We start from the raw sequence: 23990 nt of genomic DNA, 5'->3' as shown, positions 1-23990 counted from the left end.
AAAAATAAAATTAATAGACATATTTAATACTACTTTAAACTAATTATGCAAATATTGACATTTAAAGCTCCATTGTTTTATAAATTTCATATAGCCATTAACAATATAAACTATCTCTAAAATTTTGAGTTTTTCGGTGAAAAAGTTACTTGAAAGATAAAATAACTATCAACTTTTGCTTTCTGGGAAGTAAGAATATGGCAGAATGGGGGGAAAAAAAACCTTATCAAATGTGCACACACTGAAGTGTCATTGATTTGGTATCTCCCAACCTTAAATATTCCAGCAGCTGTTTTTATTTCAAAACAAAATTGTTTGTTCAACAAAAAATTACTTACTGCCCATTATCAAGATATATCAAAGAATATATTGGGAGCCGAGCTACTTTCCTAAGTTAGGACATCTAGCAGCCTGTATCCCTCCAGCTCCAGAAACTGTGATATTTAAAGGAAACTTGGGGCAGTTTTGTGCCCTCCCTGGTCCTTTATGTCAGTAGAAATCAACTCCAGAAATGTTATTTTCTTCCCAGCCTTTACAACTCCTGTATTGTCTCCACATCTCCTGCCTCAGGCTCATTTCACTATTTTCCCAAGAGTTAGATACCCTGGGTAGCTTTGGTCCTATCATCGTCTCCTGAATTACTGCCTAGGATTAATCAGTCAGTCACACCTACTTCCCAGGCCCTGACCTGGGAGAACCATCTTAGATCTTGCCCTGGTTGAAACTCACTTGTGGTAGTAGAATGTGAATTTAAATTAGAGAAGAGAAGATCTCAGAATGATGGATTCCTTACAGAACCAACAACCAACAACAACAACAACATATTTCCTGAGAATTTCACTATTTACAAAGTACTGTCCCATACATTATCTTATTCGCTCTTTCTAATCACCGTTTGAGGAAATTGATGATGATGATGATGACAATGACGATGACAATTTCTTTTTCACGAGTGACAAAAGACAGACTGAAAATGAGCAAGGCCAAAGAGCTGGAAATACTGAAGATTAAATTCAAATCCAGGTCTTACGATTAGAAGTTCTGTGTTTTTTTCCTACCCCATTGTAAATGTTCATAGATTGTTGCTCTAGGGACTTAGACATCTGCTCATGTAGCATGGTATTTACTCCCTACTTCAAAAAATGTAGAGGAAATATTGTTTACCATAAGCCAAAATGAATCTACTTTATCTCAAAGTATCAGTTTATTGTCTTTTTCTTTCCTACTATTAGGAGGTCAGTGTTTCCAGTTTCTGTCAGTTCTTATTCCACATTTCTTTATTAACTCTGGTGTATCCTAACTCAGATCATAATTTTAAAAGTTCAGATAATTTTCTTCTACAAGTAGTCTTCTTGTGAACCATGTATTTGCATACTGTAAGAAGTCTCTAAATCTCTCTATTCAGAATCACTAACATTTTCCTTTGTGAGCATGTGAACAAGGCATGTCACTGAGCTGGACTGATAATATGTAAAGAAATAGAATATATCAGTGACCTCAAAGAGCTTGCTACCTACTAAGGATATTCAAATTTTAAATTTAAAAATTAATTTGAAAGTAAGATCATTTCTATCGTAACTTTTTTGGCAGAAATTAGATGGAGTTACAGAAGAAGAGGGACCTAGTTCACCTGCCAGAAACACTTGAATGGCGAATTTAGTTAAGAAAACATAGGCTGGGTGCAGTGACTCATGCCTGTAATCCCAGCACTTTGGGAGGCTGAGGCAGGTGGATCACTTGAGGTCAGGAGTTCGAGAACAGCCTGAGTAACGTGGTGAAACCCCGTCTCTACTAAAAATACAAAAATTAGCCAGGCGTGGTGGTATATGACTGTAATCCCAGCTACTTGAGAGGCTGAGGGAGGAGAATCACTTGAACCCGGCAGGTGGAGGTTGCAGTGAGCCGAGATCGCACCACTGTACTGCAGCCTGGGTGATAGAGCGAGACTCCATCTAAAAATAAGAAGAAAAAAATATGAATCAGAATGGCTTCCATTGTCCTTGGATACAGGTATAACCAAATATGTGTGTGTTTGGTTTTGTCTTTATTTGTCTGAATATTTAGCAGAACTGTCTTACCCCTCAGGCATGTCTGCTAAGCTTTTTAGAGTTTGGTCGTCCCTTGGTATCAGTTGGTTCCAGGAACCCCAAGGATACCAAAATCCATGGATGCTCCAGTCCGTTGTATAAGATAGCATAGTATTTGCATATAACCCATGTATATCCTCTCAAATACTTTAATCCATCTCTAGAGTACTGATAATACCTAATACAATGTAAATGCCTTGTAAATACTTGTTATATTGAACAAATTATTTTATTTGTATTATTTTTATTGTTTTATTGTTATTTGGGGTGAGTTTTTTTCTGAATATTTTCAATCCATGGTTGATTGAATTCGCAGGTGTGGACCCCACAGATATGGAGGGCCAACTGTACTGCCTCTTCAAGCCTCCCACTCACATATATTTAATTACTTCACATTAAAATAACCTCCAATCATTTTTCCTACAGTTAACACCATATGGCCTCAAGAATCAAAGTGAAGTATCGCCTCTCTGAGTTCTCCCTTACCCTCCCTACCTCTCTGTCTGATTTAGATTCCCTCTACACTACTGATATAGCTTCTACACATAATATAATCAGACTGAACCGGGACCACTAATTTGTTTTCTACTTCCTCACTAGACTGGAAGCTTCTTGAAAACATGAGCCATGTTTTATTTTAATTTTATTTATTCAACACAGATAGATGGATGGATGGACGGGTAGATAGATAGATAGAAGATAAAAACATAAATATCATTTAATATTTACAAGCAGGGATTTGAATTAAATTCAATATGACTCCATGACTCCAAGAGCCATGCTTTTTAAAATGTAATATGGTTTTTATTATATTTGATAAATGAATAAATTCATGGATTGAATGGAATTAGTTATCCAATTAATTTATAAACTCTGTAATTGACTTTTTTCCACTTATTGAACATTAGAATCTCTTAGTAATCTGATGCTGCTTTCTCAAAGCATAAAAACCACCTGTGTCAGCATTACCTGGGCTTCTTACAAATTTCTTCCCCCAATCTATGTCTATACAATGAGAATTTTGAAACATGAGCCCTAAGAATCTGCATTTTAGTGAAATCTTTGATGCTTTGTAGTAGTGATAAAGTATGAGAACACTGCCATAGCCTATGTATAGCCATTAAATATTGAAGGTGGAAACAGAAATTACTGGTAAGGCTTATATTTTCTCTACCCTCTGAAAGATTCTTAGAGGCTGAGATAGACCCAAAAGTAGAGGTATCCACACAAAGGCCCCAAAACACAGACGATACAGCACCAAAACACGTAACATCAAATGCAAAAATCTTTTCTACATTTGTTATCAAGATGGGTATGGTATATTTGGGGCTGGAGGAGGAGGCGAATTAGTGGTGTGCTGGAATTGGCTTTTATAGGCTTTTGAGAGCTTGCTGCTCTCAAATTTTTAGGCCAGACGCGATGGCTCACACCTTTAATCCCAGCACATTGGGATGCCGAGGCAGGCAGATTACTTGAGGTCAGGAGTTCGAGACCAGCCTGGCCAACACGGTGAAATCCCATCTCTACTAAAATGCAAAAATTGGCTGGGTGTCGCCTATAATCCCAGCTACTTGGGAGGCTGAGGCAGGAGGATTACCTGAATCCGGGAGGCAGAGGTTGCAGTGAGCCGAGATCATGCCACTGCACTCCAGCCTGGGCTACAGAATGAGACTGTCTCAAAAATAAATAAATAAATAAACAAATTTTAAAAAATTTTACAATGTAGTTGTTAAACATAGCCATTATCAAAAGTTAAATTATACAAATTTATAATTCATTAAATTATGTTAAAACAAAGGCAACAAATATTTAAAACTCATCACTGGCCGGGCACCATGGCTCATGCCTATAATCCCAGCACTTTGGGAGGCCGAGGCAGGCAGATCACTTGAGGCCAGGAGTTCGAGACCACCCTGGCCAACATGGCAAAACCCTGTCTCTACTAAAATTTTAAAAAGTTAGTCAGTCGTGGTGGTGCATGCCTGTAATCCCAGCTACTTGGGAGACTGAGGCAGGAGAATCGCTCGAACCCAGGAGGTGGAGATTGCAGTGAGCCGAGGTTGCACCACTGCACTTCAGCCTGGGTGACAGAGTGATACTCTAGCTCAAAAAATAAATAAATAAATAAATAAATAAAAATAAATAAAAGTCATCACTGTCTAAATGTAGTAAGCTCACTCTGTCTTGAGTTCTGCATCCATGGACTCAACCAACCAAAGATTCAAAATATTAGATAGAAAAAAAATCATTAAAAACATCAATATAACAATAAGAAAGAATATTAATAAAAATAATATAGCATAATAACTATTTACATAACATTTACATTATACCAGATATTATAAGTACTCCAGAGATGATTTAAAGTACACAACAGGATGTATGTAGGTTACATACAAATACTATGCTATTTTATATAAGGGACTTGAGCATCCACAGATTTTGATACCCTCAGGTTCCTGAAACCAATCCCCCACAAACACCAGGGCATACCATGGATACCAAGGGTTTACTTTGTTACATAATTTATTACATTTTTCTTACTTTATTACTATATTACATTTTCTATTATCTTTGTTTTTGAGGTCATTTATTTCTATTGTATCTTTGTGGTGCAAATAGTGTATACTGGGGTGCTACTGTGCATCTCTTCCCAGTTCTGTGTTCAGTAATGTCATGCTAATAGCTTGAAATCAATCATGATGAGAGTATTTATACCATGGAAACTGGCAAACACTATAAATCAGAAATTGATTTGTGCTAAGGTTGAAAAATATTTCAATTTAATAAACATAATTTGTATAGGGTGAGAAATCATTTAACAGTAGATCATATATTGAATTTAGTGACAATAAGTTTATTGGGAGAAAGGCTAATTGAATTGGGATGTAACTCAATTTGTCAAGTCATGGTTGAATGGCAACTATAGGTTGGCTATGGATACAAGAATTTAGCAAAAATCAATGAAAGCATTTGCGATAAGTGACATATGACATTTGCAATTCAGAGTACATTTTATTATTATTTATAAATTGCCTGCTACACTTCCTTTTCAGCAGTAAAATCTGTAATAACTTGTGTACACCCAGATACACATACACTTTTTTCAGAAAACTGGTTGTTAAACACACCAAGAGGTTGTGGGAGTCGTGTGATGGTTCACCTAAATCTGAAGATCTTATCAATAGTTTCCAAGACAAAAGCTGGAGGTGCCAGCTATAAAACTCTTAGAAAAAAATTAAATGTACATCTTTGTGACCTTGTATTAGGCAATAGTTTCTTAGATATGACACTGATAGTACAAGTAACAAAAGAAGAAAATAAATGAACTCAACATCATCAAAATTAAACATTTTTATGGTTCAAATGACTATTAAGAAAATAAAAAGGCAACCCTCAAAATGAGTGAAAATATTTGCAAATCACATATCTGATAAGGGATGGTATCCAGAACAGAAAACTCTTACAACTCGACACTAGAAAGACAAATTACCCAGTTTTAAAATGGGCAATAGATCTGAATAGATAATTCTGCAAAGATATACAAGTGGCCAATAAATACATGAAAAGATGTTTAACATCATTAGCTCTCAAGGAAATATGAACCAAAACCACAATGAGATAGCACTTCACAACTACTAAGATGGCTATAATAAAAAAAGATACATAACAACAAATATTGGCAGGATATGAAGGAATCGAACCCACTTCATTCATTGCTAATGGGAATGTAAAATGGTGCAGCCTCTTGGGAAAACAGCCTGGCATTTCTTCCAAAGGCTAAACATAGTGTTACCATGTGACCCAGTAATCTCACTCCTAGGTATATACCCCAGAGAAGTGAAAACCTGTGCACACAAAAACTTGTACGTGAATGTTCACAACAGAATTAATTAAAATAGCCAAAAAATGAAAACAAATCAAAGTCTGTCCACTGATGAGTAAATAAAATATGATATATCTGTACAATGGACTATTATTCAGCAATAAAAACAAAATGAGGTTGGTTATGCACAGGACCCAGCAAGGGAGACTAAACAGAAGCAGCTAATGAGGTAAGGAGAAAACCCAATCTTTGCAACCTCCCTGGAAGCTCTAGGTTTTATTGGTCCCATTTTACATGCAACCAAACAGAAGCTCAACGTAGTCATGTTACAAGATGCCTCAATAAGACAGGGTCAGAATCTAAACCGCCAATTATCTGAGTTTAGTTCAGGTTTTTCCACACTTCTAAGATTATAACTGAAGAAAAGATAAGATTCTAAACATGTGTATTGTATTGTTGCTATTACTGTACTGTTACAGTACAGTAATATGTTAATGTGTATTGTTACTATTGTTTTAGCATTAGGTTTTTGGCCAGTAATTTACCATAAGAGCTACATTACTGAATTAAATTTGTCCCACTTCTGCAAAACACCAACAACGTACATCTACCTCAACTATCATCCCTACTCAAACTTCTCAATATGGTTAAATTGAAGAACATCTTTGGACTCACAGCGCTGACCAGCCAAGACCAAGGTATGTTTCACACAAAGCTGTGGATACAGCGGTGGGAGATGGGCCTGAAGACAGCCCCAGATAAGAAGCACTGCTTGCCTCCTGCTGCAGCTACAGTTTTGTGAATCACCTGACTTCCTCCTCTCCTTGGCTGCTCAGTCCTTTTCTCCATGTTTGGTTTAACCAGTATTTTTCTCACTGTCCTAGCTTTCCCATTTTACCATTTTAACTGGAGTATTGTAAATAGCTAAAACAGCTTATAAACTGACTTAAATGTCTGGGATAGAGTAGTATTTAAATCTAGGAAACAGAAATTTAGAATGGTTAACGATGGAAAATTTATTTTGGAAAAACTGTATTTGACCTTTAAAGCAACCAACATTGGTATATTTAAGAACCAAAAAAGTTTTAGGCAGAAATTCCTAGTAATGACATCTCATTAATAACAAAGAATTCTCTACTCCTTCACAGATCAAAAATTGTCTAGATCTTTCGTCAAGTTCAGTACAGTATTTATTTTTAAACCAAGCCCTGACCTCTAGTGGCTAAATTGAATTAATTCAATACCTGAACCTACTGAACAATCCTAATGACACAAAAAAAGACAGTCCAACATTATAACCTTCCTAATATAATGCAATAGGTAAAATCCAGTTCCACTTATGAAATATTTCTGCAAAAAACAAAAATCAATCCTGCATCTTATCTAGTGTCTAGGTCCAACAAGCAGTTTAGAGGAAACAAAAAGGCAGGGAAACACGTTAGACGCCACTAATCTAGAACGTGGAAAGTTCTACTGCACAAAAGGACATAAGAAATGTGGTAGAAGAGAAAATTATTATAGATTAAAACAATTATGTTTTATTGTTGCAGATTTAAAGTGTCCTAAGATACTTATAGATTAAAAGTATCATATTAAGCTAATGCTATGTGTGGACCTTGTTTTGATGCTGATTTGGACAAAGTTTTTTAAATAGTGAAAATTAGGGACATGTGAACTGGATGTTATATGATACGACAGAATTATAGTTCACTTTTAAGGTATGATACTGATATAATTGCTTTTTAAAATTATCTCTTAGATAGATATATAGTGAACTATTTACGACTGGAATTTTAAAAATTACCGATGCAAAGTCCCTGTCTTAGGAACAGGAAAGAGGCTAGTGTGGAGTGAATGAGGGGATGATAAGACTTCTAATGAGAGAGGACATCATCAGAGTGTCATAAAACCCCAAATTCAGACTCGTGTACCTGACGTGCAGTTGATGCCAAATACTGACACACAGGTGCTCAGAGATAGAGGAAGATTTATTTGATTTGGCCAACACAAGAAGGCAAGAGAGCAAGATTTCTCAAATTCATCTTAACAAAAAGAAGCGGAGGCTGGGCACAGGGGCTTATGCCTATAATCCCAGCATTTTGGGAGGTGGAGGCAAGTGGATCACTTGAGGTCAGGAGTTCAAGATCAGCCTGGGCAACATGGCGAAACCCTGTCTCTACTAAAAATACAAAAATTAGCCAGCTGTGGTGACGGGAAGCTATAATCCCAGCTACTCAGGAGGCTGAGGCAGGAGAATGGCTTGAACCTGGGGGGCAAAGGTTGCAGTGAGCCCAGAGCACTGCACTCCAGCCTGGACGAAAGAGTGAAACTCCATCTCAGAAAATAAAGAAGCAGCAGAAGCAGGGAATTTTTATGCAGCCAAAGGGTAAGGGAGGGGGAGTTTCAGGGAATGAAGGGGTAAAGTCTATGTTTCTTCAGTCTCAGATAATACCTTGAGCAACCAGACACCTGGGCATCAGCAGCTGTTTGTGAAGTCCTTAGAGGTATTTATTTCACCTTTGTTAACTCACCGTTGAGCCCACTGATCTCCTCACTGTTTCTGAATGTGGTTCCTCCCATCCCTCCTGCTGCTCTCCCCACCTTTCCACTTGTTGGCCCCTCCCTCACTTCCTTCAGATTTTTTTTTGCTTGCAGTTTAATTAGTCCTTCACTAACTGTTTTTAAGTCGACATAATTCCTGCCTCTCTCCATCCAGCACTCCCTATATGCCTTTCCCTGCTTTTTCTTGTTCATGGCACTTATTATCATCTGATAAAGAGAAAGCCCCTGCCATTTGGCAATTGGCCTGATGTTCACAGCTTGGCACCGTTCTCCTGCTGTACATAAACAATTTCATAGACGGTCAACAACAGACAAGGACACTCTGAGATTTTGATAAAGTGAGACAAAAACAAGGCCACTGTGCCACCCACAAATTACCAAACACCTCTTTTCTTTTTGCTAAAATTAATTCTGCTGCTTCTTTATCAAGTACAACTTTAGCCTCAATCTAGTCTGTCCTCTCTATATGTAAGATTTATTAAGATGCCCAATCAGAATTTCCCCTACTTCCTGACAACTGTAAATCCAGAGCAAAACTCTATGTTATGAGACCCTGTTCCAAGCTGCCCAGCTAAAGCCCAAATCCTATAATAGATTACACTCTTTTTCTGAGTCACCTATGGGTCCCTGTGGTGACTGTTGTCCCTCTCTGCAAAAAATAACAAACCCTAGTTGTTCAACTATAGATGTGTTCCTGGTGGCCTTTGCCTGAAGGACACAGACACATGTAATGTACTACGTGTTCTCATTTATTCATTTCTCCCTCTAGGAAGTATCTCTCTGAGGTCATACATGTTTATCCCTTTGGACACTACTAATGTTCCCAGCAGTTGGAAACATCCCTAGTATATTAGAAGCCTCAAGAAATAGTTATTAATGGATGAATATTTGAGCAACAAGATTGGAGTAGGCATTAGGGATGTGTTAAAATAGCTAAATGGGAGGCCATTAGACTGAACTAACTCTGACACCCTGGGTTCCCACATAAGCAAACTGAAACCTAACGAAATTTTAAACTTTATCTCAGCCAATCACAAATGGCCAATTGGGCATTATTTATATTGTCTTGAATCTGTCACTGAAATAGTCCAAATAAGGCAATCGTTCAAACTTTAACCAGACAAATAATTTCTTTGATTTCACATTCACCCTATAAAAGCTTTTCCTTCAACCCCTTCCAGATTTCTGAGCGAGCCCCTAACCATTCCCTGCTTGTTTCATGAATCACTGTCTGCTCAAATAAACTCTTAGTTTTTAATGTGCCAAAGTTTATGTTTTAATAGATGCAAACATGAATCAGAGCCAATCCTGGAGATGTTCTGCAGGCAGTGGTCCAGTTATATGAATGCCTATTCAATAAGGTTGCCTGGATAAAGGAAGAAAGGGGCAAGAAACGAATCAAATTCTACAGTGGGGACCACTATGTTTCTCTGCTTTCAGTGCCTGCTTTATTATTCTTTTCTTTTGCTTTCTTTCTTTATCAGGGTCACCCTCAGGAAAAAGTCAGACACACTCCCCTGACACCAGTACTGGCTGGAGGAAACAGGTTTAGCATATGTCAATGAGAACCATACATGCTATGGAGTTTCATGCCAAAGCTATCAAGCTTCCCTTTGACAGCCTCAGTGAGAAAACAAGTCAATAGCAATGCATTAATTGGAATTTAGAAACCTTACTTATTTTTTTAAAAGGCTGAAAATTATTATACATTACAGAACAATGGTTCTCACACTCCAGGGCACTTAAGAATCCCCTGAGGTGTTAGAAAAAGAGACTTTTTAATTGAAATAAGTTTCTAAATTTATAATACAATTAGTATTTTGAGATTAAAGTCTTAAGAAATCTAAATTTATAAATTCATAAATTGAATATTCACTAAAACACCAGCAACTCCAGGTATTTTTTCAAGCCCCAAATCTTCCCTTGTCAAAACAATTAGCAATGCACCTGACATTTATCAGGCATCTTTGTAAGTTCTGTTGCCTTTATTATACAAGGGCTCTCTTGCCTTCTTGCCAACCCACCTTCTTCTTTTCCTTGGATTCAGCCGTTATCTTTCTGCCAATTATCAATAAATTAATAATTTTGATGAGGGAATCTCTTTCAGGTTTGGTAATGTTATGGGATCTTTGAGATGTCCTTCTGGCTGGAAACCCCTGGCTAGTGGAGGCTTTGCCCAACTTTTGCTCAACCCACTGGGCTCGTTCTGCCCACTTGGCCTGGCAGGCTGTACTCAGCTCATGCCACTGGCCTGGATCCCACACCTCCAAGGGAGACAGTGAGTCAAGCATGGAACAACAAGGGTTATGTGTGTGTGAGCATGGGGTCTGGCCACTGCACAGTCAGACATGCAGCTGCTGCCATGGGGCAGGCAGCTTCAGGTGCCAGCATAGGCGCCGGCTCTCAGTGAGGCTGCAGCTGGACAGGGCGCATCACAAGGAGCTTCTCTGGCTGGCACCAGGGAAAGCGGTAGTGCCTGGAAGCTTGGAGATGCCAGGAACCACAGGGCCCTAAAGGAGGAGTCACAGACCCGGCTCAGGGAGCTCCCAGGTCTAGACTTCCCAAAGGGCCACAGCTCTCCTTCTCTTTGCCTGCAACGTGGGAAGCAAAGGGCATGTTTCAGCCCTGTTTGTATTACAGTTCTCTTAGCCTTGCCATTCAGTGGCTCCCAAGTTCTTGTCTTGTGACCAGGAAAAATGAGGCACGTACCCAAGTGAAGGGTGAGCAAAATGATGAAGAGCTTTATTGAGTGATAGAACAGCTCAGTCTCCCACAAAGGGCAGCTCCTTTCCTCAGCCAGGGCGTCCTGTCAAGTGTTCAGCTCCTAACAGAGCAGGTAGCTCCTCCCTGCAGTCTAGTCGTCCAAACAAGTGTTCACTCTCGGCAGGGAGAGTTGCTCCTCTCTGCAGCTGTTCCTCCCGTGGTCCAGCCACCAGCAGAGATGGTAGCTCCTCTCTGCAGCTGGTCATCCCGTCATCTGTTCAGCTCTGGCTGAGCCCTGGGCTTTTATGGCCTCAGAGGAGAGGAAGTACCCACTGACTGGTCAACGGGAGGCCATGGAGGGGGTGGGGCCAGAAAAGCCACCACAAGTTCCCGCTCCGATCAGCTGGATGGACAGTCCAGCCCCAAGACTTCAGGCCTTCCCTGGCCTGAAGGTGGGGCCTCACCAGGGACTTGCCCCCCTTCTGCCCTCTTAAGAGCCTGTCTGCCTCCTGCCGCTGTCCATGGCACCCAGACTGCTCGAGTCACGGGGCACCTGTAGGCCAGCACCGGGCTGCTCTCAGCCACCCCTCAGCTTCCTGTGTACTCCTCAGTGCCCAAAGTCCGGAGGGGGTCTAGGCAGCAGGGGACTGACGTGTCAGCACTGTCCCGAGCTTGTGCACACCGGCAGGACGTGACGGCGCCCGGGCTTGGCCCCACCCCAGCTCCAAGATCAAAGCAGTGCAGGGAGCAGGGAGAGGCCAGGCAGGAGCAGGCACCACCGAGCCTGTGGGGACAGGGGGGCCTTCCTGACCCCAAGGGTACAAATCCCAGAGAGGGCCTGGGTCCTGCACCTAGGTAGGTGGGCCTCCTACCCGCTCTGGGGAGTGTACAGGCAGCCCCCGCCATGCCTTCCTCACAGCCTGGGGCGGGGGCTCCAGGTCCCTGCTGGGTGCCTCTCCGCCCACCCCTCTGTGCCCAATCGCGTCGCTCCATCACTCCCACTCTGGGCTGGGCGACTTGGCCTGGCCTCATAGCGGCGGCCCCTAGGGGGCTGCGGGGCGGCTTCTGCTTGTCCTTGGCTCCCTCTGGTTCCGTGAAGCGTGAAGCGTGGCACAGCCCCGGGCCCAGCTCCGCCTTGTCCCCACGCCCTCCCCACAGCAGCAGTGCGTGGGTGAGAGCAGCAACGTGGGGCCAGGGTCCCAAGTGATGGAGGCTCCGGGCCTAGGGGCGGGTCCCACCTGGCTGCATGAGTTTGGGTGCAGCACAGGAGGGTGCTTCCCGTACGTGGGGCACAGGGGACCCACCACCGCCACTGCTGCTCCCACAGCCGTTCCTGCTGCCACCACTCGCACCTCCCCACTGCAGCCGGTGTGGTGGCAGTGGCCTCTCCGGACCACCCGCTGCTGCCATCAGTAAGTTTCCAGACCTGAACCAGCCACAAATTGCCCCTGGTGGGGTCTACCCAAGTGGACGAAACCATCTTTAAGAAATAACACTAACTGGCTGCCCTCTAACTGTAACAATGCTTATTTTAGGCAAACTTTAAAATAGATATGTAGGATCTGGATCTCTAAAAAGAGATATGTATTTCTTCAAAGAAAACACTAATACAGTACTGACTATTCCGTTTGTTGCCACAAGATGTCACTTACATACAAGCAAACTCTCTATGTATACTAGAAAGGATTTTGTTTCAGAATTTTTTGGGTCCTAATTTGTGAGGACATCCGGTCATCCATTCTGGATGATAAAAATATGAACACAAAATGCTTCCTGACCTCAAAAGGCTTAAAAGCTTATAAAGAAGCAGATGTGTGCTCAAACACAATTCATAGCACAATTCAATGCACCAGAAATGCACACTGTCTAAGCAAAAATTGGCCTGGACAAAGTTAAATAGTCAAGGAAGACTTTATTTAAGGATATTGTGATAAGTGAGAAAGTCCAGAATATAGTATGAACTCAACTCCACTGAAACAAAGGGGAAGAGAATTGGGTTTGGGGGTGTGTGTGTGTGTACATATATATATATGTAAATATACATAAGATAAAATTTCCCATTTTAGTAATTTTTCAATGTACAATTCAGTGGTCCTGAGTATATTCACAGTGTTATACAAACATCACCACTATCTATTTCTAAAACTTTTCCATCACCCCAAATAGAAACTCTTTTTTTTTTTTTTTTTTTTGAGACGGAGTCTCGCTCTGTCGCCCAGGCTGGAGTGCAGTGGCCGGATCTCAGCTCACTGCAAGCTCCGCCTCCCGGGTTCACGCCATTCTCCGGCCTCAGCCTCCCGAGTAGCTGGGACTACAGGCGCCCGCCACCTCGCCCGGCTAGTTTTTTGTATTTCTTAATAGAGACGGGGTTTCACCGTGTTAGCCAGGATGGTCTCGATCTCCTGACCTCGTGATCCGCCCGTCTCGGCCTCCCAAAGTGCTGGGATTACAGGCTTGAGCCACCGCGCCCGGCCCCAAATAGAAACTCTATGTCCATTAAATAATGCCTTCCAATTCCTCCTTCCCATATCCCCTAGTAAACCACTCATCCTTCTGTCTCATGAATTTGACTACTCTAGATACCTCATATAAGTGGAATCATGTAATATTTATACTTTCATTTCTGGCTTATTTTATTAGCCTAATGTTTTCAAGGTTCATCCATAATGTAGCATGTATCAGAATTCCATTCCTTTTTCAGGCTAATACTCCATTGCATGTATTAACCACATTTTATTGATACATTTATCTGTCGATGGACATTTGGAGTGTTTCCACCTTTTGGCTATTGTGAATAATGCTACTATAAATGTTAGTGTGCAAAAATCTGTTCAAGTACCAGCTTTCAATTTTTCTGGGAATATACCTAGAAGTAGAATTGCTGGATCACATGGTAATTCTGTGTTGAACTTTCTGAGAAACAGCCATACTGTTTTCTGCAGCAGCATATTATATTCTCACTAGCAAGGTACAAATATCCAGATTTCTCCACATTCTTGACAACACTTGTTATTTTCTGCTCTTCTGATAATATTTATCCTAATGAATATGAAGTGGTATTGCATTGTAGTTTTGATTTGCACTTCCCTAATGATGAGTGATACTAAGCACCTTTTCATGTGCTTATTGGCCATCTGTACCTCTCCTTTGGAGAAATGTCTATTCAAATTATTTGCCCATTCTTAAATTGGGTTATATGGGTCTTTTGTTGTTGAGTTGTAGACGTTCTTTACATATTCTTTATTTATATATATATCAAATATGTTATTTGTAATATATTTGTCTCATTCTGTTGGTTGCCTTTTCACTCTATTGATGTACAGAAGCTTAGCAGGAGAGGTTTTAAGAGCTGGAGTAGGGGATAGTAGGTCATCTATGTTACCTGGCCTTACCTAAAGAAAACACATACTTTCCTGTATCTTCCTGATAGGAGGTACTGTTATAACTTGGAGCTAAACCCTCTCTGAAGTTGGTTACCGCCCTCCCACAGAAACTGGAGACAGGGGCTCTATCTTCCTTGATTATTACATTTCAAGGAAATGGCCCTCAAGTCCTTAAGAAAGACATTCCAGGGTTGTAGAATTGTTAACAGGCATTTAAAAAAAAAAAAAAATCATATCATATCTCAAAGGAGCAAAAAAAGAGCCTAAAAGTTTTTTATAGTAAATGATCTAAGAAAAGGGAAGTCAGTGGTCTAGAGTTGGGAAGAAATCCTATCTAAAGTTAGGAGAACTAAGAGAAATATTAATGAGACTTTATTTTGGCCACCTTGGTTAAAATATAACATTTGGGGGCTGGGCAAGGTGGCTTACACCTGTAATCCCAGCACTTTGGTAGGCCAAGGTGGGCGGATCACCTAAGGTCACGAGTTCAAGACCAGCCTGACCAACATGATGAAACTCCATCTCTACTAAAAGTACAAAAATTAGCCGGGCATGGTGGCACCCACTACTAGTAATCCCAGCTACTCAGGAGGCTGAGACAAGAGAATTGCTTGAACCCAGGAGTTGGAAGTTGAGGTGAGCCAAAATCATGCCATTGCACTCCAGCCTGGGTGACAGAGCGAGACTCTGTCTCAAAAAATTATACACATACATACATACATATATACATACATACAAAAGAATGAGCTGGGTGTGGTGGCGGGAGCCTGTAATCCCAACTACTAGGTAGGCTGAGGCAGGAGAATTACTTGAACCCAGGAGGCAGAGGTTGCAGTGAAACAAGAATGTGCCATCACACTTCTGCGTGGGCGACAAGAGCAAAACTCCATCTCAAAGGGAAAAAAAAAAAAAAAGCATTTGGGGACATTACAGATGAGAAAAACTAATTCCAACTGGAAGAAATCCCAGAAAGTATCTCAGAGGTATTAACATTTATGTAGTCAAGCAGGCTGGTATAAGATTCAAAAGGCAAATTTATTAAAAAAGAAAATGCCAGGTAAAGGAAAATTATCAGTTAAAAAGAAATAGAGAAATAAAAGTTTATAACAAGATAGACAATGCAGCCAGCAAGACAGCAGGATGTAAAGGAGTTATTATGGAAGACTCTGTCTGGGAACATGGATAGGCCTGGACCATGGAGGGCCTAAATGTCATATTAGGAATTCAGACTTCATGTTAAGGACACTAGGGGCTCAAAAAAATGTAACAGGGGGCATATGACATGATCTGGGTACTGGAAGTGTGGAAAGCAGCTGGAGAGAGGGAGTCAGGCAGAAGAGAAGGCTTTGTCTTTCCATTGCCATGGCCGTGGCTGGCACACCTGGCAGAACAGCTGTCCACAAGCCAACAGGTAGCGCCTCCTCACATACTGCTGCAACTACCCTCTCTCTGCCTGCACTTGCACCTGCCCTGTCCTGGGAGGAGTGACTTGAGCCAGAAAACAAACTGTGACATCGGTAGCAATGGTACCAGAGTGGCAAGCATTAGGGAAGGAGGAACAGAGTGACACTCATAAGAAAATAATTTCTTTCACAGCACAGCCAGGCAGCCTTCAACTCTAAAATTGAGGACCCACTATCGCAGGGGGAGCTCAAGGCAACAGCCCTGACAGCACCAGTGGAGGGAAGCGAGGCTCCTGATGAGTTATTTGCATCACAAGTACCCAAGTATCCAACACAGCCAGAGTTGGGTGGGTCTCCTCCACCACCACTGCTGGTCACTGAAAGACCACTTAATATGTTACTCTGTGCCTCTTTTTTTTCAAGTAAACTGGCAGTTAGATCTAGAGGCTTGATTAAATTCAGATTTATGATTTTATTAAAAAAATTTCATAAACAGTAATACTATAAAGTACTATTTATATAGTATAGTACATAGCACATAATCTTTGATCATCTCACTTTGGGTATTGTTAAGATTGGCCAGGTATTGTCAGCCTGACACAGTATAAAGTGGATCACTACTAAGTTTCCTTTCAACCTTCCACTGATTTGGTTATTTGGCAACCATTAGTAATTATTCCCCAGAAGCATTATTTTCTTACAGGTTGCAAAATGGTGATATTCTATCACTTCTTCTTCATTTATTCACTGGAATTTTTCTATTAAAAAATTTTCCCAGGCCGGGGGCAGTGGCTCACACCTGTTATCTCAGCACTTTGGGAGACTGAGGCAGGTCAGTTGCCTGAGGTCAGAAGTTCAAGACCAGCCAGGACAACATGGTGAAACCCTGTCTCTAACAAAAATACAAAATTAGCCAGGTATAGTAGCGCATGCCTGTAATCCCAGCTACTCGGGGGGCTGAGGCAGGGGAATACTTGAATCAGGGAGGTGGAGCTTGCAGTGAGCCGAGATTGCACGACTGCACTACAGCCTGGGCAAAAAGAGTGAGACTCCATCTCAAAAAAAAAAAAAAAGAAAAAAGGAAAAAAAAAAATTTTCCCCTATCAACTCTTTGGTTTACTCTGAATTCCAGTTTGTGTAGGAAAGCAAAAACTTTGGTTTAAAAAGCTTTTTAAAAGCAATTTCAGAATAATGAGTTAGTGCCCTAGCAATCCTCAATGTGACCAGTGAGAGGTTTTATAAAAGCATTGAAATTTATGTATTTAGAAATTTTTGATGTATTTCAAACCATTTCAGTCAAAAAAATCTTTCTGATTCTCCTTGATGCTCCAATTGTCCGTTCTTTTGCCAGTAGGAGCTCTTTCAAATTGGGCTCTGTATCATCGCTTACAGAAATACACACACACACACACACACAGAGGATTGGGAACACACATGCCTTCTGCTTCTAAGAGTTCGTCTAGTTATCCTCATCTGCTAGTGGATCTGTTCATATTCCAGTGGCCAAAATGAGTCACATAGCCACATGCAAAATCACCATGAGGATGTATACTCTGCCCACACCGAAGCCATGGGAAGGAGAGTGAGAAATAAAAATGTTTTAAAATCCTGTGAACTAATACTACTATCTCCCACATTGAATGTGATGGTTCATTTTACATGTCAATTTTGCTAGGCTACAGTACACAATCAAACATTAATCTAGGTGTTGCTGTGAAGGTATTTTGAAGATATATTTAATATCTATAATCAGTTAACTTTAGGCAAAGGAGATTAATCTTGATAATGTGGGTGGAACTTATTCAATTAGCTGAAGGCCTTAAGAGCAAAATCTGAGATTACTCAGAGAAAAAGAAATTCTGCCTCAAGACTACAGTATCAACTCTTGCCTGAGAATCCAGCCTACTCAGCTGCCCAACAGATTTCAGACTTGCCAGCTTCCATAATCACCTGAGCAAAATATTTAAAATGGGATGGCTCTGGTCAGAGCAATTAACCAAGGAAAAGAAATGAAAGGGTTCAAACTGGGAGAAAAAAAAGTATAACTATCTCAGTTCACAGATTACATGATTCTATATATAGAAATCCTAAAAAATATATACTTGTATACACACATAAAAATTATTAGAGCTAATAAGTAAATTTTCAGAGTACAAGGTCAACACCTGCTATGATTTGAATATATCCCCCCAAAGGACATGCTAGAAACTTAATCCATAATGCAACAATGTTGGGTGGTAAGCCTAATGTAAGTTGTTTAGGTCATGAGGTCTCCACTCTCATGAATAGATTAACGCCAATTGTAGAAGGACTTGAGGCTTCAAGTTTGATCCCTTGCTCTCTAGCCCTCTCTTTGCCCTTCCACCATGGGATAACATACAAACCAAGTAGGCTCTCACCAGATGGCAGCCCTTCAATCTTAGACTCTTCAGCATCCAGAACTGTGAGTCAATAAATTTCTGTTTATTATATATTACCCAGTCTGTAGTATTCTGTTACAGCAGCAGAAAATGGACTAAGACAATACCCTAGAATCAACTGTGTTTCTATACATAAGCAATGAGCAATTTGGAAAATTTTTTAAAAATTGTCATTTATAATAGCATTTGCTAAGAACTGAATATGTCCCCTCAAAATTCATATATTGAAGCTCAAACCCCCAATGTCACTGTATTTGGAGATGGGACCTATAACAAGGTAACTGAGGTTAAATGCATCACAAGAGTGGAATTCAGATCCTATAGATTAGTATCTTTATTAAAAAAAAAAAAACAAAAAACCCACCAGATCTCTTTCTCTGTGTGTGTGTTTCTCTGTCTGTTTCCCTTCCCTTTTCCCCTTCCTTTGACATATGAGAATGCAGAAAGAAGGTGGCCATGGACTCGCCAGTAAAAGAGCCCTCACCAGAAACCAAATTGGCAAGCACCTTGATCTTGGACTTCGCAGCCTCCAGAACTGTGAGAAATAAATTTCTGTTGCTTAGGCTGTTCAGTATATGGTATTTTATTATAGTGGCTTGAGCAAACTAAGATAGATTTTGCTACCAAGAAGTTGGGTGTTGCTTTAATAAAACCTAAAAATGTGAAAGTGGCTTTGGAACTAGGTAATGGTAGAGGCTAAAAGAATTCTGAGGTGCATGCTAGAAAAAGCCTAGATTTCCATGCTAGAAATATGGATGTTAAAGGCAATTCTGGTAAGAACTCAGAAATACAGTTGAAGACAAAGCCTCCATCTTCTCAGAGAAAACATAATCATGAACAGAATTTTGGTAAATACCTGTTTGTTAAAGGCCATTCTTGTGAGGTCTCAGATGGAAGTGAGGAGTCGGTCCCTGGACGACAGAAGAAAGGCAATCCTTGTTATAAAGTAGCAAATAACTTGGCTGACTTGTTTTCTAGTGTTTTCTGTAAGACAGAATTTATGAATGACAAAATTGAATATTTATCTGAGATTTTTAAGCAAAATGCTGAAAGTGTGACCTGGATCTTCCTGAATGCTTATAGTAAAATGCAAGAGGAGAGAGATGAATGAAAGAAGAAATTGTTAAGCAAAACGGAACCAAAACTTAAATATCTGGAAAATTCTCTGCCTGTCATATTGCATAAAATGAGAAAGTATATTCCAAAGAGAACACCAAAGGTATGGTTAGACTATCATTTGATAAATAAATGATGAGATTATATGAGCAGAAACACTGCCTGTTTCAACTGAAGGAGATGCAGACAAGACAAAAATGATGGAAGGCTTTTACATGTCCTAGATTCTACAGGTAGGACAATAGAGTTTTCCAGCTGCTAACTTGTATTATTCTTTTTTTTTTTTTTTCTTGAGATGGAGTCTCACTCCATTGCCCAGGCTGGAGTGCAATGGCATGATCTCGGCTCACTGCAACTTCCACCTCCCAGGTTCAAGTGATGCTCCTGCCTCAGCCTCCCAAGTAGCTGAGATTACAAGCGAGCACCACCAGGTCAAGCTAATTTTTGTGTATTTAGTAGAGATGGGGTTTCACTATGTTGTCTAGGCTGGTCTGAAATTCCTGACCTCGTGATCTGCCCACTTTGGCCTCCCAAAGTGTTGGGATTACAGGCATGAGCCACTGTACCTGGCCATACTTGCACTATTCTTTAAGAAAAGGGGAGATGGACCTCAAAGCAATTCAGATGTTATCAAGGCCATTACCTAGCAAAACTTTTGGGATGAGTCTCTGCCTGGGAGAGCGTGCCTGGCAGAGTGTGAGGAGAGGTACAGCATCCACCTGGGGTCCAGAAGGCAGGGCCACCACCCTAGCAGGTCTGGAAGGCAGGGCACTGAATCAAAATGGATTATTCTCGAGCCTTAATATCTATTAGAGTTTGCCTTGCTAGATTTTTGGACTTGCTTGGGACCTGTCCTCCCTTCCTTTTTCCCTATTTCTTTTCTTTCCTTTCTTTCTTTCTATTTTTTTTTTTTTTTTTTTGAATGCCTATTCTATACCTGTTCTGCCACTGTATTTTGGAAGCAAATAATTTGTCTGGTTTTACAGTTTCATAGGGAGAAAATTTGCATCAGGATGAATCATATCTCAAGTCTCATCCTTATCTGTTTTAGGTGATATTTAGAAGAGACTTTGGACTTCAGACTTCAGAGTTGATGCTGGAATGAGTTAAGGCTTTTGAGACTGTTGAGGTGGTATGAATGTATTTTGTATTCAATAAGGACATGAATTGCAGGAGTACAGAAGTCTGTTGACCAAATTATATCCCCACAAAATTCATATGTGTAACCCCAAACCCCAATGTCACTGTATTGGAGATAAGATCTATAAGGAGGTAATTAAGGTTTAAGAAGATCATAAAGGTGGAGCCCTTATCCAATATAATTAGTATACTAATAAGAAGAGACATGAAAGCTAGTGTGCTTGCACAATGGATTCTTGGTTATGACACCAAAAGCACAAGTAACAAAATAAATTAGACTTCATCAAAATTTAAAAGTTTGCACACTTTAGGATCTTATCAAGAAAGTGAAAAGACAACCTATAGAATGGGAGAAAGTATCCACTAATGATATATCTCATAAGGGTCTAATATCCAGAATATATAACTACACATAACTTGAACAACAAAAAGATAAACAACTCAATTTTAAAATGTGGAAAGACCTCAACAGAGAGTTCTCCAAAGAAGATATACAAATGGCCAACAAGAGCGTGAAAAGATGCTCAACAAAACTAGCCATTAGGGAATGCAAATCAAACCCACAATAAAATACCACTTTATACCCTTTGGGATAGTTACTATCAAAGGAATAGAAAATTATGGTGTTAATGAGGAGGTGGAGAAATTGGAATCCCCGACAATGCTCTTGGTATGTAAAATGGTTCAGCTGCTGCAGAAACATTTGTTTATGGGTTCCTCAAATATTTTCATGTATAATTACTATAAGACCCAGAAGTTCCACTATGTATATACCCAAAAGAATCGAAAACAGGGACTTGAACAAATACTTGTATACAAATGTTCATATAATCACTATTCACAATAGCCCGAAAGTGGAAACAACCCAAATGTCCATCAGTGGATGGACAGGTAAAACTGTGGCATCTAGGTACAGTGGAATAGTAGCCATAAAGAGAAATGAAGTACTGATATATGCCACAAGGTGTACAAGGTGAACCTGCAAAAGATCATGCTAAGAAAACAGACCAAGAGGTCACACATTCCATTTATATGAAATATCCATATTAGGTACCATAGTTTGAAAGCTGATTGGCATTTACCAGGGGCTGAGAGAGGGAAGAATGGGAGTAACCACTTAATGTGTTCGGATTTTATTTTGAGGTGTACTTTAATACATTTATAATGTGTGCAACCACCACCTCTAATTCCAAGACATTTTCATTCATCATGACACTTGGCATTGTGAATGGCAAATAATAAATGCTCATTAAAAAGGTTCACCCCAGGCCGCGCACGATTGGCTCACGCCTGTAATCCCAGCACTTTGGGAGGCCGAGGCAGGTGGATCACTAGAGATCAGGTGTTCAAGACCAGCCTGCCCAACATAGTGAAACAGTCTCTACTAAAAATACAAAAATTAGCCGGGTGTGGTGGTGCACCCCTATAATTCCAGCTACTCCGGAGACTGAAGCAGGGGAATAGCTTGAACCTAGGAGGCAAAGGTTGCTGTTAGCTGAGATTTCACCACTCCACTCCAGCCTGGGCGACAGAGCAAGACTGTCTGAAAAACAAACAAAGAAAACAAAACAAAACAAAACAGACTTTACAATGCGGCCTGGTAATGCGGTTTCTGAATTTTTAGAACCCTTCTCTGGGGTGATTTTTTAAAAAACATTAAACTCATTGGCAATTGATATACTACAGAAGGTTGTACGCATTGGACTAGTAAATGTAGGTAACGGTGTCGCTGTTTCTCCATTTGGATGTGTTAAGCAAAGAGAAAAGCTAGTTCTACGTTTCTTCCACTCTAGAAATTCCACAGGGTCGCTTTTCCCCAAATTCACAGCTACACCCTCCCTCCCATTTTGTGGACTGAGACTGCAGGTCTGACCAGAGCTTCTGGGCCCCGCCTCCCGCCCAGACCTGAGTCTCTGCGGGCCTCACTGGGATCCTCCGCGGAACGCTGCCAGGCAGGCTCCTGGCCGCGGCCCCGCCCTCCCAGCTCCTCCCCTTCCGCCCGCCTTCCCCGCCCCCCGGCCCAGCCCGCCAGTCGGAAGTGCGGCCGCCGGAACAGGCCGTTGGTGGGGGTGCAGCACGCAGCGGCCGAGGGGGCGGGTGGGCTTTGCGGCCGAGCAGGCGGCGCCGTCTTAGCTGCAAGGCGACCCGCACAGGTGGGCGGCGGCGGTAGGTGGGTGGGACTGACCAGCGACTGGCAACGCGGTGGCTTAGGCGCGCGAGATCCGGCCAGGGTCAGAGGTGAGCGGGCCGCATCCCAGAGCCCGCTGGAGGAAGACGGGGTCCCCAGAGACCCGGCAGGCCGGGGAGGGGGTTGAGGCAGCTAACCTCCGGGCGGACGCCGCGTACATCGCTTTTCGCGGTGTTGCTAAGCCGAACTTTGAATTTTAGTTTGACTTTTGGGTTCCAGATACGGGTATTTCCGGACATTGGCAAGAATTTTGCCTTGCGTGTCTTCGGAGGCGTTTTTCTTGGTGTCCATATTGCATAAAGGCTGGTCGCTCCTCTGTGGAGATGACGGTTTTACAGGTAAAGCCTAAGTTGTGACAGAAGCTCCTGCAGTGGGAAGACTGGTCGATCAGGGAAATCAGTAGAATTGATAGCAACGTTTAGAATTTGGATTAATTACTGGCCATGGTTACCCGGCGCTCAGAAATGAACTTGGAGAACAGTTGCCCTGGAAGCCATCTCCCGTAACCACTGCGTAGTGGGGGCCGCGTCTTCTTGAGTGCAATTCATCAGTCTCTAGTAGGACTCAAAATATAAAGTGAAGAGCAGGATTTTCGGAGTTGAGTACAGTGTACTTGGGTTGATCACCATGTTATAAAGTTAGACCCAAATTGAGAAATACGTATTCGTCTCTGAGCATAATTGGGTCCTTTTTTTAAATGCGTTGCTTTTTTAAAAAAAAATGTAAAAACAGGTGCTGGTTTGATTAGTTTGCAGGTTGTGATATTGGAAGGGACCGAAGAGTGGACGTCGAGAGTTCTGAATTCTGGGCTAGATCTGTGATGTTAGGAAAGTCAGTTGTTCTGATTGCCTTATTCTATAAAATGGAGATGATAATGATTACAATTTTCTTGCAGATTCTAGTACTGTATACAGTCAGAATGTTTGCTTTGTGAGAGATATGAAGTTATTAGTTTTTGTCTGAAGGATTTAAATAGTTTAAAGTTAGTAAGCCCCTATCCCCAATTTAGTGACAAGAAATCTTAAAGTCATCATATTTTGTCTGAAAGTACGTAGCGTATCTTCGTCTTCAAATTCAGTGGTCAGAACATTTTCACCTTAACCTAAATTCAACTTAAAGAACAACTCCTACGAGCTCTTCAAGGGTAGGAGTAATAATTTAC

The 23990-nt window shown here is 41.1% G+C and overlaps 1 protein-coding gene and 1 long non-coding RNA gene across 30 annotated transcripts in view; one reads left to right on the top strand and one right to left on the bottom strand.

The window, feature by feature from the left end:
* Window positions 1-1923: 1923 nt before the first annotated feature.
* On the bottom strand, window positions 1924-22615 carry LOC116270561. Its single transcript, XR_004178658.1, has 3 exons — window positions 22546-22615; window positions 19241-19368; window positions 1924-1952 (listed from the first exon to the last, which is right to left on the bottom strand). It is a non-coding gene; the product is annotated as an uncharacterized LOC116270561 (long non-coding RNA).
* A 28-nt stretch (window positions 22616-22643) lies between these two features.
* The window catches only part of SUPT20H (SPT20 homolog, SAGA complex component), a 50413-nt gene continuing 49066 nt past the window's right edge, over window positions 22644-23990 (top strand). For 16 of the 29 annotated variants that reach the window (XR_002518300.2, XM_021929553.2, XM_009191797.4 and 13 more), the window contains exon 1: window positions 22667-22793. The gene's annotated coding sequence lies outside the window, so the exon portion shown is untranslated. Of the gene's footprint in view, window positions 23167-23990 lie in introns of all 29 variants that reach the window. The other 13 variants (XM_017951191.2, XM_017951189.2, XM_009191791.3 and 10 more) reach the window with 5 other exon arrangements.

Source organism: Papio anubis, chromosome 15 (genome assembly GCF_008728515.1).
Source record: "Papio anubis isolate 15944 chromosome 15, Panubis1.0, whole genome shotgun sequence".
Taxonomy (NCBI): domain Eukaryota; kingdom Metazoa; phylum Chordata; class Mammalia; order Primates; family Cercopithecidae; genus Papio; species Papio anubis.
The sequence above is the reverse complement of the archived record's forward strand: the minus strand, read 5'-3'. Positions and strand labels throughout refer to the sequence as shown.